This window comes from Anopheles bellator, chromosome 2 (assembly GCF_943735745.2).
Source record: "Anopheles bellator chromosome 2, idAnoBellAS_SP24_06.2, whole genome shotgun sequence".
Taxonomy (NCBI): domain Eukaryota; kingdom Metazoa; phylum Arthropoda; class Insecta; order Diptera; family Culicidae; genus Anopheles; species Anopheles bellator.
The window spans coordinates 40,207,630-40,220,474 of record NC_071286.1 but is presented as its reverse complement, the minus strand read 5'-3'; the positions used below and the strand labels follow the sequence as shown (position 1 = coordinate 40,220,474).

Genomic DNA, 12,845 nt, shown 5'->3' with positions numbered 1-12,845 from the left:
AATGGTGTTTCTGTAATTTGTTGTTTTCTTTTTCTGGAGTTCTAATTTTCGGGATGTTTCATCCTCGAGAATGTTTGGGTTGGATTGATCGCTATTTGAGGTACGATCATTCGAACATCGTAGACGGTCGCGTCAAACTGTTTTCGCATTTAAGATCTTCAATTCCCGTATTGGTTCCTGCCCGACGTTCGAGACGACGACCAGGAACGGAGAATTTCTGCGCTCTCGTCTCTCACCGGCTATCACGTCACTTCATTGCTTTAATATGTCCCTTTATGGTTTAGTGTCATAAGGGTTTTGCTTTCATGCCTTCATAGTAACTGTTCCATTCATGTTGCTATTCATGCATCGATTAGCAGTTTCTGCGTTCGTTTCGCCGCTTGCGTTATTTTTTGTAACTTAGTCCTGTAAGACGTAAGTGTTTTTGTAAAAAATAAATAAATGTTTCGAAATGTTTCTATGTGCTACGTTTATTAAAAAAAACAAGGTCTTAAGGTCTGTGTCAAAGCACCGTTACTCAAAGTCTACAAATTCATGTGGCAATCAGTTCTATAATAATGTGGCCAAAAAATTACAGAAATGTGCTTATAACTCAAAAACTCTTTTTCTAGTCTTCCAAATTCATTTCATCCCTTTCAAAGTAGTCGCACTCCGGATGCAATACACTTGTGCCAGGACAGTTTTCAAAACATGCTGCAAAGTCTTCTTCCTGTATAGCCTTAAATGCGTTCTTCGTTTCGGTTTCTATCTCATCCGTAGACTCAAAACGTTGTCCACGGAGTGGTCTCTAGAGTTGTTTAGCGAATTTGTGGAGTCGAGTTTATGGAGAACTGATCGCGAATTGAGCACGAAAATGTGTTGCAAAAACATTACGGTTTGTGCATCAATCGCGATTTTTCGTTTCTGAGGCCCAAGTGATCATTTAAAATAGATTTCACTAATCCCTTCGATGTGTTAACAAGGTTAGCAAGATCTTGAAAGAATTGAATGTTTTTTTTATGATAGAGCTTGCTCACCGAAGGCCGTCGACAAAATTTCGCAACGGTTCCATTTCGCACTCAAAATTTAATGGAACTCTGAGTTGTTGAACAATTTCAGACATGATGAAAAACGAAGAATTCACTTGAAACTGCTTACAAAAAGACCTATATCGCAAACACTAATTAGTATTTTGGTGTATAGTTTGACACTAATAGTGTTGCCAATATAGAAATAAAAAACATTTTTCGGAATCGGAATCAGACACAAGTTCAAAATTACAATTCCCGTTACTTTTTACCTCCACAGTGTTACCGGTCTCTTACAGCGTACTTACAGCACACGCATAGGAATGCAGTTTGCATTTTGAATTCATTCCAATAAATTAATTAACGTGCCCCGCGTACTATCCGCAAATGACGGACAGACCTTCGTCTGGCGTATCACAATGCCCAGCAGCCATGACATGTCGGCCAATGTTGAAGGCCTTGATCGAGCAGCCCAATCGACTGCAGCCAGCTGGTATTGGTGGTATTTAAAAATATCTTGCACCATGCGCGTGCTGCCACCATTTCCCCGGGTTGGCAATTAGAGTTACCTTAGAGCATTTCTAACATTCTGCTCAATGCCAGACACACGGAAACGCCAGTTTCCTGCGGGCCATGCCCGGTTGGAGGCAACAATACCGCCATCCTTCAATCAAACGCCTTGTTCGCGGCCGTGGGCTTCGCTAGTAGCAAGATAGGTAGGTCGGCTGTGTACTTGAAGTCGACGGGCCTGCCAGAGCAGAGCACGACGGTACATCGTAATCATCGCCTAGGCCCATCGTAAGCCGGGCCGGGAAATGCACCGGAGATGTTATTAAATCCAAACACAAGTTCGGCTCTGCGGGCTGAAGCGTTGTGTGTTGATTTCCCGCAATTACCTCGCGATTACTGCGTTTCTGGTGAACGCGCCAAAACTTGCCACGATGAGTCTCGCCGGTCCATGTTTGACGTGGAGCCGCCCCTGGTTTTACTACACGATCCGCTACACTCTTCACACACGCTACAATGTGGTTGGTTGTGTGGTTGGAAAGGGTTTCTGGTGGCGTTCCATTTTTCTTTTGGGACATTATCAAATATGCGCCACCGCACGAGCAGTCCGGAAGTCCGTCCGCCCAAACGAGCGCGACTGGAGCGCCGGTTGGTGGATCGCGGGGTCTTCCCGTTCCGGCGTCAATTGCAAATCTTGGCCACGTGGGGCGTGCGATCGGTTCGTGACTTTTCCGACGACGCCGATCGCCGCGGTTTTATGCCGGAACCGCCGCCATGCTAAGCACGATGCAAAACCCGTCGAAAGCACGCGTTTGTCGTATTTTGCGCAAGCTTCGGGGACCTCGAGAACCTGGATCGTGTTACGAGTGCGTCGCATGGGGCCGCAGGGAACGCGAATTCACGCGAGATAAATGGAGTACTTTATTGTTTTATGGCTTTGCCTGCAGTGGGCCATCGGGCGGTCTGATAGCCGTCTTCGGGCGGCCAACAACCCAGCCCAGCCCCGCTCCACGTGTCCGCACGTCGCGTACCGAGGCGCATTTATCGCGCGCGTTACGGCGCGAGCATGATTTTATTTATGGCCCCGACATGCGATGGAATTGCCGGCTACGACGGCCCGGACGTGCGTGTGGCAACCTCGTTGTGTCCATCCGAAGACTAACACGTTACAGATGTGGCACAACAGGCAAGGAATGCTAAGCAATAGTCGCAGCGAAAAAAAGGACCGCTACAGCTTGCGATGTTCGGGGCACATTTATTGTTTGATAATGATCCGGTCGGCCTCAACATGCTCAACGAGTGCCGTTACAGCAAGTACCTAGTTAAAGCAGCACAGCAAACAGCCGAAAGGTCCACAAGTGTCACAGCAATAAATTCGACACTGCGAGGAAGTCGAATGGAAGTACCTAAAAGCCCCCGGCCCGGTATTCGATGCCATCTGTCGATTCGGTTTTCCGAATGTAAATTTGATGCATTATCCGCGATTACTTCGATAGTGCGCGTCCCGCGGGAGGCCCGGGGTAATCCCCGCTCGCGACACTGATCGGTTCATTATTCAGCGACGGCTCCGGAAACTTCCGGCGGCCGAAGAGAAAGCGTTCTCGCGCGGACGGGAATTAATATTCGTCAATGTTGGCTGCCGGCGCGCAATCAACATTATCGTCATCGTCGTCGTCGTCGTACGTAAAATCTGCGTACCGCGATGATTGATTTCAGTGTGTTCCGGTTGGAAGGGCCGCCCCAGAACCCCGGATCCCGCGTCGTAATTTGAGGCTGCCGTTCGATGGCAAACAGGCTGAGCCCGGGGCTTGGAGGACGTGGCGGTCCAATGTTCGACAAACACAATGTATTGGCCCTGGCCCACGAGAGTGGCATGATTTGAAAAATGAGTGGCTCTCCGGGCGCCTCCAGGGAGATTCCGGGGTTCGGCACGGCCGGGCCGGGACAGGCCAGACAGTGTCAATAGCGCAATCTGTGTGAGTGTGCGTTATTTATGCTAAGCAAATGCGTCCGCCTGCCTGCCCCGTCCCGGTCGCCCCGTTACGTGTGGTACGTGACATGATAACGACCGAAATTCATACAAATGGCTCCGGCCATGTGACAAACACACCGACCGACTCTGGCCGTGTACCCGCGAGGGATTGCGTGAAAGAACTAGGCAAGCGTCCTCTGGCGGCGCTGCCATGGGCTAATGAAACGCCCAACGCACGCGGCGTAAGCGTTTGGTCCTTTTTTCGAGCGGAAATGGCACACATTAAAAATGCAGCATGGCCGCAAAATGGTCGGCCCCGGGTCCGGGGTTGGGTAGAAAGCGGCACACAGCGGTCCCAACCGCGGTAACGCCGTGGAATTGCGCCAGTCTTAACGGGACGTTTTTCAATGATTTGTATCTACAGTGGAAAGCGAAGCGAAGTTAGGTTAAAGAACCAGAAAGATTTTACGAAAGACGGACGGATGAAAAATTCACTTCAGTCAATCAAACGTCAACGTCAAAAACGATATTTAAGTCATGTAAATGATAGTTTTGCTGTATTTAGGGATATTGCAGACAATATTGCCAAACATCGTCTTTTTATCATAAAGACCCCTTCAACAGTCCTCTGTTACTATTTTGGTCCTGATTGTTTTGATTAATTGTTATCTTAGAATCATAGACCGGGCCGTTTTTATCACTATCCTGTTGAAGGGTGAAATCTTCACCAATAAGTCTTGTTAATTCATGAATGATTTTTACTTTCAAGTTTGGGAAGACCAGGAAAGGTCACCAACTTGTAGCCTGCGCGGAAACAATGAATGCCAGGAGAATAATGCCGTTGTAATTTGTTTCCTAATGTTGATTTAGACCTCACGATTTGAGTCATACCGAAAAGTCATTACTCCAGGGCTTAATATGCCTTAGTTTGAATTTGTTTAAATAAGGCAAGATTTGTCTGCATTCTATAGACTACGCATTCTAATGAGATGCGCGGGAGAAAGTTCTTTACCTTCTGATTTTAGTTTTATCGAATGTTGTAGACGGATTGTACAGGATTTGTGGAGGAACATCTTCATTTACCGTATTTTTCCGTGTATAACGCGCACCTTTTTCCCAATTTTTTTAGCTCTAAAATCGGGGTGCGCGTTATATAAGGGGAGTAAAAATTTTGTCTTCTCTAAACATATAAATGTGCCCCTTTTAGGTACATATTTTATGGTATTATTCAATAAATTATAAAATGAAACATTTGTTAGGAATATAATTATCCATACAATATTGTTACATATAATATATACCTAAATTTGGGAGTCTTCTATCTTACATACATTCTGTCAAATAAGTACCGGGATTTTGTGATTTAAATTTCCGGATACTTTATTGTCACAATGTACCTCTTCAGAGAGTGACAATGAGGAGTACATTGAACAGCAATTAGAGAATATCAATTTGTCAGACAGCAGTGAATCTGAGTTTGAAGATTATCACGAAATATATAATACTAGTATGTCTTTTGCAATGTATACGCATTTTATCTTTAGTCTACTTTAGAATATTTTTAGAATATTTAGAATAATACATTATTATCATTTGGTATTTGTTGGATATCACATATCTGAAAAATGCATAATAAAAAACTTTTTCTACAATTTTTTTCTCTTAAAATATGGGTGCGTGTTATACACGGAAAAATACGGTATATCGTTCTCATTTATCAACTCGTTTTGGTGTTGTTTTCTTGCGCCCATGAGCATTAATAGGACGAATAAGACTTTCGTTTTCATAACTCCTGATTATTGAACCGATTACTGCCTCGCGTTGGTATAATATCAGCCTTAATTTTGCACTTTAAATAAGAAAACATGTAAAGTATCAATTTATTATCACTCATAAATATTGCAATCTGCTCTAGTTGCTTTATTGCCAAGTAAACCGTAGGAAATTAGTGTGAAAAAAAGAAACCTTCAAGCTTTCAGCTTCAACTAAACTTGTTTTTGCGGTGCTCAAATTCACGTATGGCCACAAACAGCTGTCTATAAGATTAAATCAAAATGGCATTTAATCGTCTTAGCTTTGTCTCAAAAGAGCGATTAGAAAAGTAGATATTATTATGCATCAAACAACACTCTTCACAACATACCACAATTACCCATTGCGGGTCTGAAATAACTAGCCAAGGCTAGGAGTCCGCGAAACTTGCTCGGATTGAAACAAATGTTTTCCTCCTTTCATCGGATTTATGGATGTAATTTCCAATTTACGGCTCCCGGCATATTCCTGGATGTCTGGCACGCTGACGCACGTGAGAATGGGTTTGTATGTTGGGACCCGTTGTAGTCTCGTTATGCTCGCTATGCTGCAGTTTGCGCTGGTGCACTGAAACACGGCCACAGTCAGCAAATGGTTCGTGACAGCCGTCACCAATGGGGCAGTTGTGTTAATGAGCGCCCAAAATAGCGCCGGAAGAAGTGCGCGAAAATGAAGCCAACTGCCGTCAATGTTTCCACGGTGTTTCCAGCTGACCAGCTGTGGTGTGGCCATGTTAAAACACGGCCATAAAACGGACGTTTCCGACGTGGTTTATCCACACACGGTCCCCGTTTGGCGAATGATTGGTGGAGATAATTAATTTGGCATCGTTTTCGCGGCGCCCAAAGTGGTTTTATCGCCAAAGCCCGCGTACTGTGCGCTCGCGTACACGGATAATTACCATTTCGTGCGAAATATAAACACGCCAATCTAGCACGAAACGGAAAAAGGAGTAGCAGAAACAGCGCCACGTTTCGCCACGGGGCCGCGCCGGTTCCGGCTCTATTGGTTTTGCTGCGAGCTGATTGATAAATTGGTCCGTTCGCAACGTTCTTGCCCCAACAATGGCGACCGTCACATTATCTCGTTGCCCGCGGGATGATGACGCTGGCCGCATCGTGTGTGTTGGCCAACACACACGCGGCGACCGTCGATCCCAACACCCCATATGCTGAACACCCCCCAGAGGCCAGACAGCAACAACAGCGCACAACGGAGCGCAGAAGCAAAATGGAAGATAAACATTAACGCAAACCGCCGGCGACAACGCCGCGCGGTTCTGGAACTGGCAGAGACAGCGGGGGCCTATATTAAAATTAATGACAAAATAATATAAATGTCATAATTACCGGGTCGGCGTGAAGCGAGAACGAGCGGAACCGAACGGGCGGAGGCCGCAACCCAGGCCGCGTGGCCGTGCTCTTGGAACGCAACCAAAAAAAAAAAGGGCACATTTCAGGGCGGCACAATCCACAGAACCGGCTCGCGGGTTTTTGGGCGATGCTTTGACTCCGCGCTACCGGAAGGTCCGGATGAAGGAGAAACACAGCGAAAGCCGAAGCGGCCGCGGTCTTCGAAAGCTGTGAAAGTAGCGCCAAGAACGCGACCGACCGACGCAGAGAGAACCACTCGCGTGGCGTGCCATCCCTTTGATGCCCTTTGATGAAGATGAAACCGCAAATGAATGCTGGCAGAGGAACGAAAAATACGTATACGCTCAATCCACCCGCTCTGCGATGTGAACCGCACTTGCCATGATGCGGTGGTGGGTGGTGTATGTTTATGCCACTTCGACGCTTTCCTCAACCGATGAGCATGGAAATAAGGCGCGAAAGTCGCTCCTTTTAACAAAGCTGGGGCTCGTATCCCGAAAGGTGGCGCACAATGGCACACAATGGTGACAAGTGACAAATCTCCGAGCCTGACGTGAGGCTGATCCCCGGACGGTCGGGCGTGTACCGAGGATCGTTAAAATGTTACGCAACCGTGACCGTGAGCGCCCTGTGCCCGATGTTAGCCGTTAATGGTCGTGACGATCGTGACGGAGTCCCTGTAAGCGTGGGTTACTTGCTACAGATTAAATTAGTTTACCTACATTGAAGTTCTTTCAGGTTTTTCTAGATTGATCGACTCAGGTCCATCGGGAATTGGATCTCGAGACAACGGCGGGAGCGATTGAAAAATGTGATACTTCCCGCGCGTTAACGTCAACTTGAGGCTTGACACGTTATGAAAACAAAACACCAGCCCCTTTCGAAAACGTGGCGCTTTTTTGTACAAACCCCCCTTAGTGGTTGTTACTGTAAAAGGCGGGCAATTTGCTTCGCTCCCTCCGGCCGCGCATGTAACGTTCGCGCCACCTCGTAACGCAAGAACGTACGCCATTAAAACAATTTATGTGGCGAACGACTGGCTGGCTGCCTCGCTGCTTCATTGTTTGCGTCCCTTGAAAAGCCTGCAGCCTGTTCTAATGAGCCCGGGTCCCGGCTTTTTTCTCTCCCCGAACCGAGCATGCAGCAAATGCATCATTTGTCACGTCACGATGATGGCGCGACAAAATTTAATTGCATTTTGCTGCCTCGCCGCACATGGCCCCCACGCCTCGGGACGGGACTCCCTAGGCCGTACGGCACACGTACCACTTGGCAGCAGTCATTCGTTCGGTAAGCTAAACTCTTGGCGGGGTGGATAAAGTTTCAGATTGCCAAAGTATTCTCGCCGCTGCAGATGTGGTACGTGCCGGAAAGAGCAGCGCAGCGACCGGAAGGAGCAGCTACCGGAAGGGCGCACTGTTCTCCATCACACAACATCAATTTGCAGAAAGAGCAAACTTTGATTGACTTTTCGATTCGTTCCAGTAAAAACTATCCCGACATGATTCGACATTCGGTAGTTCGCTACCCAGAGACAGTATTTGGCTTCGAAATAAAAGAAAAGCGTATGTTTCGAATTTCGACAAACAAATCGTTTTTTAATCTGCAATTTAATGTTTAAATGGTTTGTTAGAGAAAAAACAAATTCCGGATCATTTAAAAATGTCCCAAAAAGCTCCCGTCGGATAAATATGTTTCGCTGCCTCCTGTGAGGTTTGAACTCACGACCGCTGGTTTACGAGACCAGCGCTCTACCACTGAGCTAAAGAGGCTTGTGGAGGTGGTCGCTTCCAATACCGTATTAGAACGGGAGCAAGGCACACGGAGCGTATTGCCGTGTTTCGTTGTGGCAAAGGAAACCAACCTTTCGATCGACTCAGCCGCTGGCAAGGACAGAGACATATTCGAGCGAACGGATTACTTTCACTAAAGATAATTACAAAACAATACATTTCACTTTGTGTTTCCCAACCGCATTCCAGTGCTGTGCTGTGGATGTAGTAGTGATGGCCGTTTTATTCGTATTCCACAGCATAAACCCGTTTCATGTTTGTACATTCGAAACACTTATTGCCCAAATCTTCGATGGCCTAGCGTCGGGGATGGCAGAGCGTGCCAGAAAGCTAAGCCACGCTACCCCAGGACGAAAGGGCGGCCTAGGGCCTGGACCTAGGGTGAGCCGCAAGGACTCGCGGCGTATGTATACGCGGCGGCCGGGACCCTTAAAGGTCGCGCAAGTACACGTTAAATCAATTATAATCGCTCGTAATTTATTATCGATAAACCATAAATTATAGCGCTCCTTCTTGGCGTTGGCCAGCCCCTTCGCGCAGCCCGTGTGCCCGGGACCGTTTCTGACGACGTGTGCGCTTGTCGAATTAATTCCGATATTTATTAAATGCACTCTCGGTGCGGATCCACCGAGCCGAGTGTAGGACGACGTCCCGGCACGCCATTACCTTCGCAATGTTTGGAACACGATGCACGGCGGCTAATGGTAACATTTCACGCCTCGTTGTTAGACATCCAACGCCGCGTGCCAGCCGCGTTTGCGCCGCCTTTCCTGGCCAGCGCACAGCATACTGTCAATTAATGTACGCAGCCAGCAGCAGCATCGGTGGTCCGCGGCTCCTATCCCTGGATCCCAGCCGCGGATTCCGCGGGAATGGCCGCACCGCATTAAGCAAATAAAGATAAATTAAGTCGAATGACCGACAACGTAAACATGCGCCCCGCCCAGCCAGCCACGAGGCCGCGCACAGTAACGCAATGTCGCGATCGTGCGCTGATAAACGGCCGAAACGGGCTGCCAGCCACCACCAGGACTGGAGCCACCCGGTTCTATTGCTCCGCAACCGCCGGACTCGTCACACGGTATTGACAGATCGACGAGTGGATTTTAATGGCGCCATTTGTGTGTTTGATAGCGTGCCCGGGCCGTGCCGGGGCCGTTCGTTATGGGAACTTATGCTCGGGTGCGGACATACAGTTGATTGATTTGGCCCGCAACCGGACCCTACAGTCGCCCGTAACAATCGGCTAAACTTTCCTGGACCCTGGCCCGGGTCCCTGGCAGCAGAGGCCGTCCATTTGTTTGTTCGCCCGTAGCTCTGTTATGGCGGTGATCGATGGAAAATGTTTAACATTATCATCTCGCGCGTTGGCCGCAAACCACGCCACGCCACGGGGATCTTTCGCGGACCGCGGCAGATGCTAGGGCCGTGACCGGACCTAGAGCGATGTACGTTCATTAAATTTAAAATGATTTCGTTTTTTCTCCCGTCGATGTTATGGTCTGTTGTGGCACGGAACGAAAACAGGTGCTTCTCTCGTATGGGAACGGCGAACATCCGTCCGCTTTGCTTGCTCTCGCGCACAATGAATGACTGCATCGTAATTGATGAGCCCCAGCGTATCAGCTGTATGGCTTCATATTTTCAAAACAACCTCCCCGCGATAAGACGCACAGAAAGAGTACGATGGCGATGGCATTTGATTATTTGTAAACATGAAAAGCAATAGGATCAATCTGTTTCAATGGAATTCCTTGTGGCTTTGTGATTGAACTATTATAGGGGCTCCGATGGGCGGCCATGAATTTTGCAAAGCAATGTTAGGTCATGCTAAAAGTTTTTGCGCATTTTGTCGCCTTCGCTGGCATCGTGTCGGCATGTTACTAGTACTACAGGGTGAGCCATTTCCGATTCTCTTTTTCATTTGATTATAAAACAAATACGGCTTAGTATTTTTTGATGGTTGAACATTTAATTGAAAGGTTGATTCATAATTTTTTTTTAAGAAATACAATTTTAGTCAAATGTCCACCATGATTGGCTTGGCAATAGCTCATTCGGTCGACCTATTTTGGAGCACATTTTCGATTGTATTTGGTTCTCTTTCGGCAATAGCAATTTGAATTAAGGTCTTGAAAAAAGAATCCTTAATAAATCACCGTATACTTTGAGGAGATAATTTTTGCCTTTACAATGGATTGGAACTGATTAACAGACGAATAACTAGGGAATAGTAATATAAGTTTAAAAATAGGTAACGGTTTTGGGGATAAAATATTGCTCCAAAAAAACCGTTTCCGACGATGAATTTAAAAAGTTTATAGCTGATGATCTACAAACGTTGTATCACTGTAATGGAATTATCAAATTATGCACAATTATGAGATGGAGCCGATAATAAAAACTTAACGAACCGTCCAACGATCCAATCAACACTGGCGAGGTATTGTTTTAAAATCAAAGATAAACTTGATTAACAACGCGCAAAGACTGTTTACGTCCCAAGGTGTAAGTGTGCCAGGGTGCCGTCCCCAATCTCGATGCCACGAACTTGTGGGCTATGTTTGTCATAGTTACCCATCAGAGCCATTTTGGGATCGGTTACTGCTAGCAACGTGACTACCGTACTACGAGCCAAATTATTCAAAGAAAGCGATTCGCGACTACAGAATCTCCATAATCCGGACACGCACCGCCATTGGATCGCACGTGGCGTATCATCTTAATTGCTCCGGGCGCCCTCCCGGCGGGTTCGGTAACGAGATTTTCGGAGCCCAGGAAAACACAAAATAGGTACCACCGAAGAACGGCTGGCCACGTTGCCAGGACCCACCGCCATCGCGACTCACCTGTGTGTTCGTTCAAGACGTTCGCTCAAATTGCTCAAACAACCCCGAATTATCGTGCATCGCCCATGATTGCGGGCTGTCACCGGGCACTGGCAGTGAAATGGACCACCGACCGGGCGAATAAAAATATGCGTCACGTGGCCGGAGGGAAATTTAGTAAAGACGGGGAGCTCGTTACCGTCGACTCCATCGACTTCAATTTGCTGCCGTTCCATCGAGCGGTCCGGGATCGGTGCGGTGCAGTAATCATAACATTGGCCGACGAACACGCACCGAGCGGGGAATTTCAATTTACACATCGCGAGCGCCCATTTCCTCCGCCATGCTATCACGCGCGCTCCCTTTACCAATTGATAATGGCCAGGACAGAGAGCCAGCCAATCGCCAATGACCACCGTGGGCACCGGAGTGACTTCAAAGCGCTTTCAACATAATCATTCCCATCATCATCGGTCCCCCGGCCACAATGTATCTGGGTCGTCGCGACCGTTCCGGTCGGTCCGGGCGTTTATCGGCGTCGGCCGTCGCCGTCGTAGTTGTTGACACCGCGTACACGGGCCCGGGTCCTGCTAGTGGTTTCTATTTACAATCTCCCGGGCACTAATCCGGGCGCTGCCACTGCGCTAAGTGCAATTTGTTGCCATAAACTGTTAGTAAACAATCGTTACGAACCGTTGTTAGCGGCCCCCGGAGCTCCGGAGCCGGGGGTTCGGGGGTTCATTTGAACGAGCGATAAGTCATGGACGGGGAAGCTTACCCCTCATCTAGAGGGGCACTAGGTTTGGAACGCTTCGTTGGTTTAGCGACGGCCCGGCATGATGAGTAGTCGCGCATTACCGAGTAATCTTTGTCCATTTAAAGCCCAATCGCATTGTTTTATAGCACGAGAGCGAGAGCGATAAGTTTAGTAAAGCGGCCCAGATGACCAGCTGAATCATAACTGATGTGGCATCTGGCAATACGGGGTTTTGGGTGGGGAAAATCGATACATGCCATGTTGCCGAGCGCACGTTCCTGGTGCATCGTCCCCCCCAAAAGCGTCCCGTAATCGTCGTTGTTGCAACCAGAGAAAAGCTGTCCAAAGTTGCCGGAGAGATTGACAAGCGCCGGTTGTACTGGGGCGAATGGGGCAGAGGGGGACCCTCATCCGGCCTCGCTTGCCCTCGTGATGATGTGAAGTGATTACTGTTCTTGACGCGCAGGACACACGGCGAACGACGCAAGGGCGCTTTGGTTCGGGCACGTTCGCCACCTGCTGCGAGTAAATTTTATGCTACGCCAAGTAACAGCATGCACGAGGCCAGAGTGTGTGCTAGAAACGGCCCGTGAAGGAAATTATAAATAATGGGCTTTGAAAATATGTATTTCCAATGTTATTATTAGGACCGGCGGGGCGCAGCTCCAGGGGATGGAGCTCTCCGCACAATGGCCGTCTCTACCCGCTGATGAGTCGTCATTTTTCTCGAGCTCGAGGTCCGTGGTGTGGTCCGTTCGGCTTCCCGGAACAATGCTGCCCGTGGCGAAGGAAGCGA

The 12,845-nt window shown here is 48.1% G+C and overlaps 1 protein-coding gene and 1 non-coding gene across 6 annotated transcripts in view; both read right to left on the bottom strand.

The window, feature by feature from the left end:
• LOC131211695 (mpv17-like protein) overlaps positions 1 to 12,845 on the bottom strand; it is a 125,004-nt gene that overhangs the window by 38,840 nt on the left and 73,319 nt on the right. The window lies entirely within an intron of this gene.
• On the bottom strand, positions 8,372 to 8,443 carry Trnat-cgu (transfer RNA threonine (anticodon CGU)). The gene has a single exon. It is a non-coding gene; the product is annotated as a tRNA-Thr (tRNA).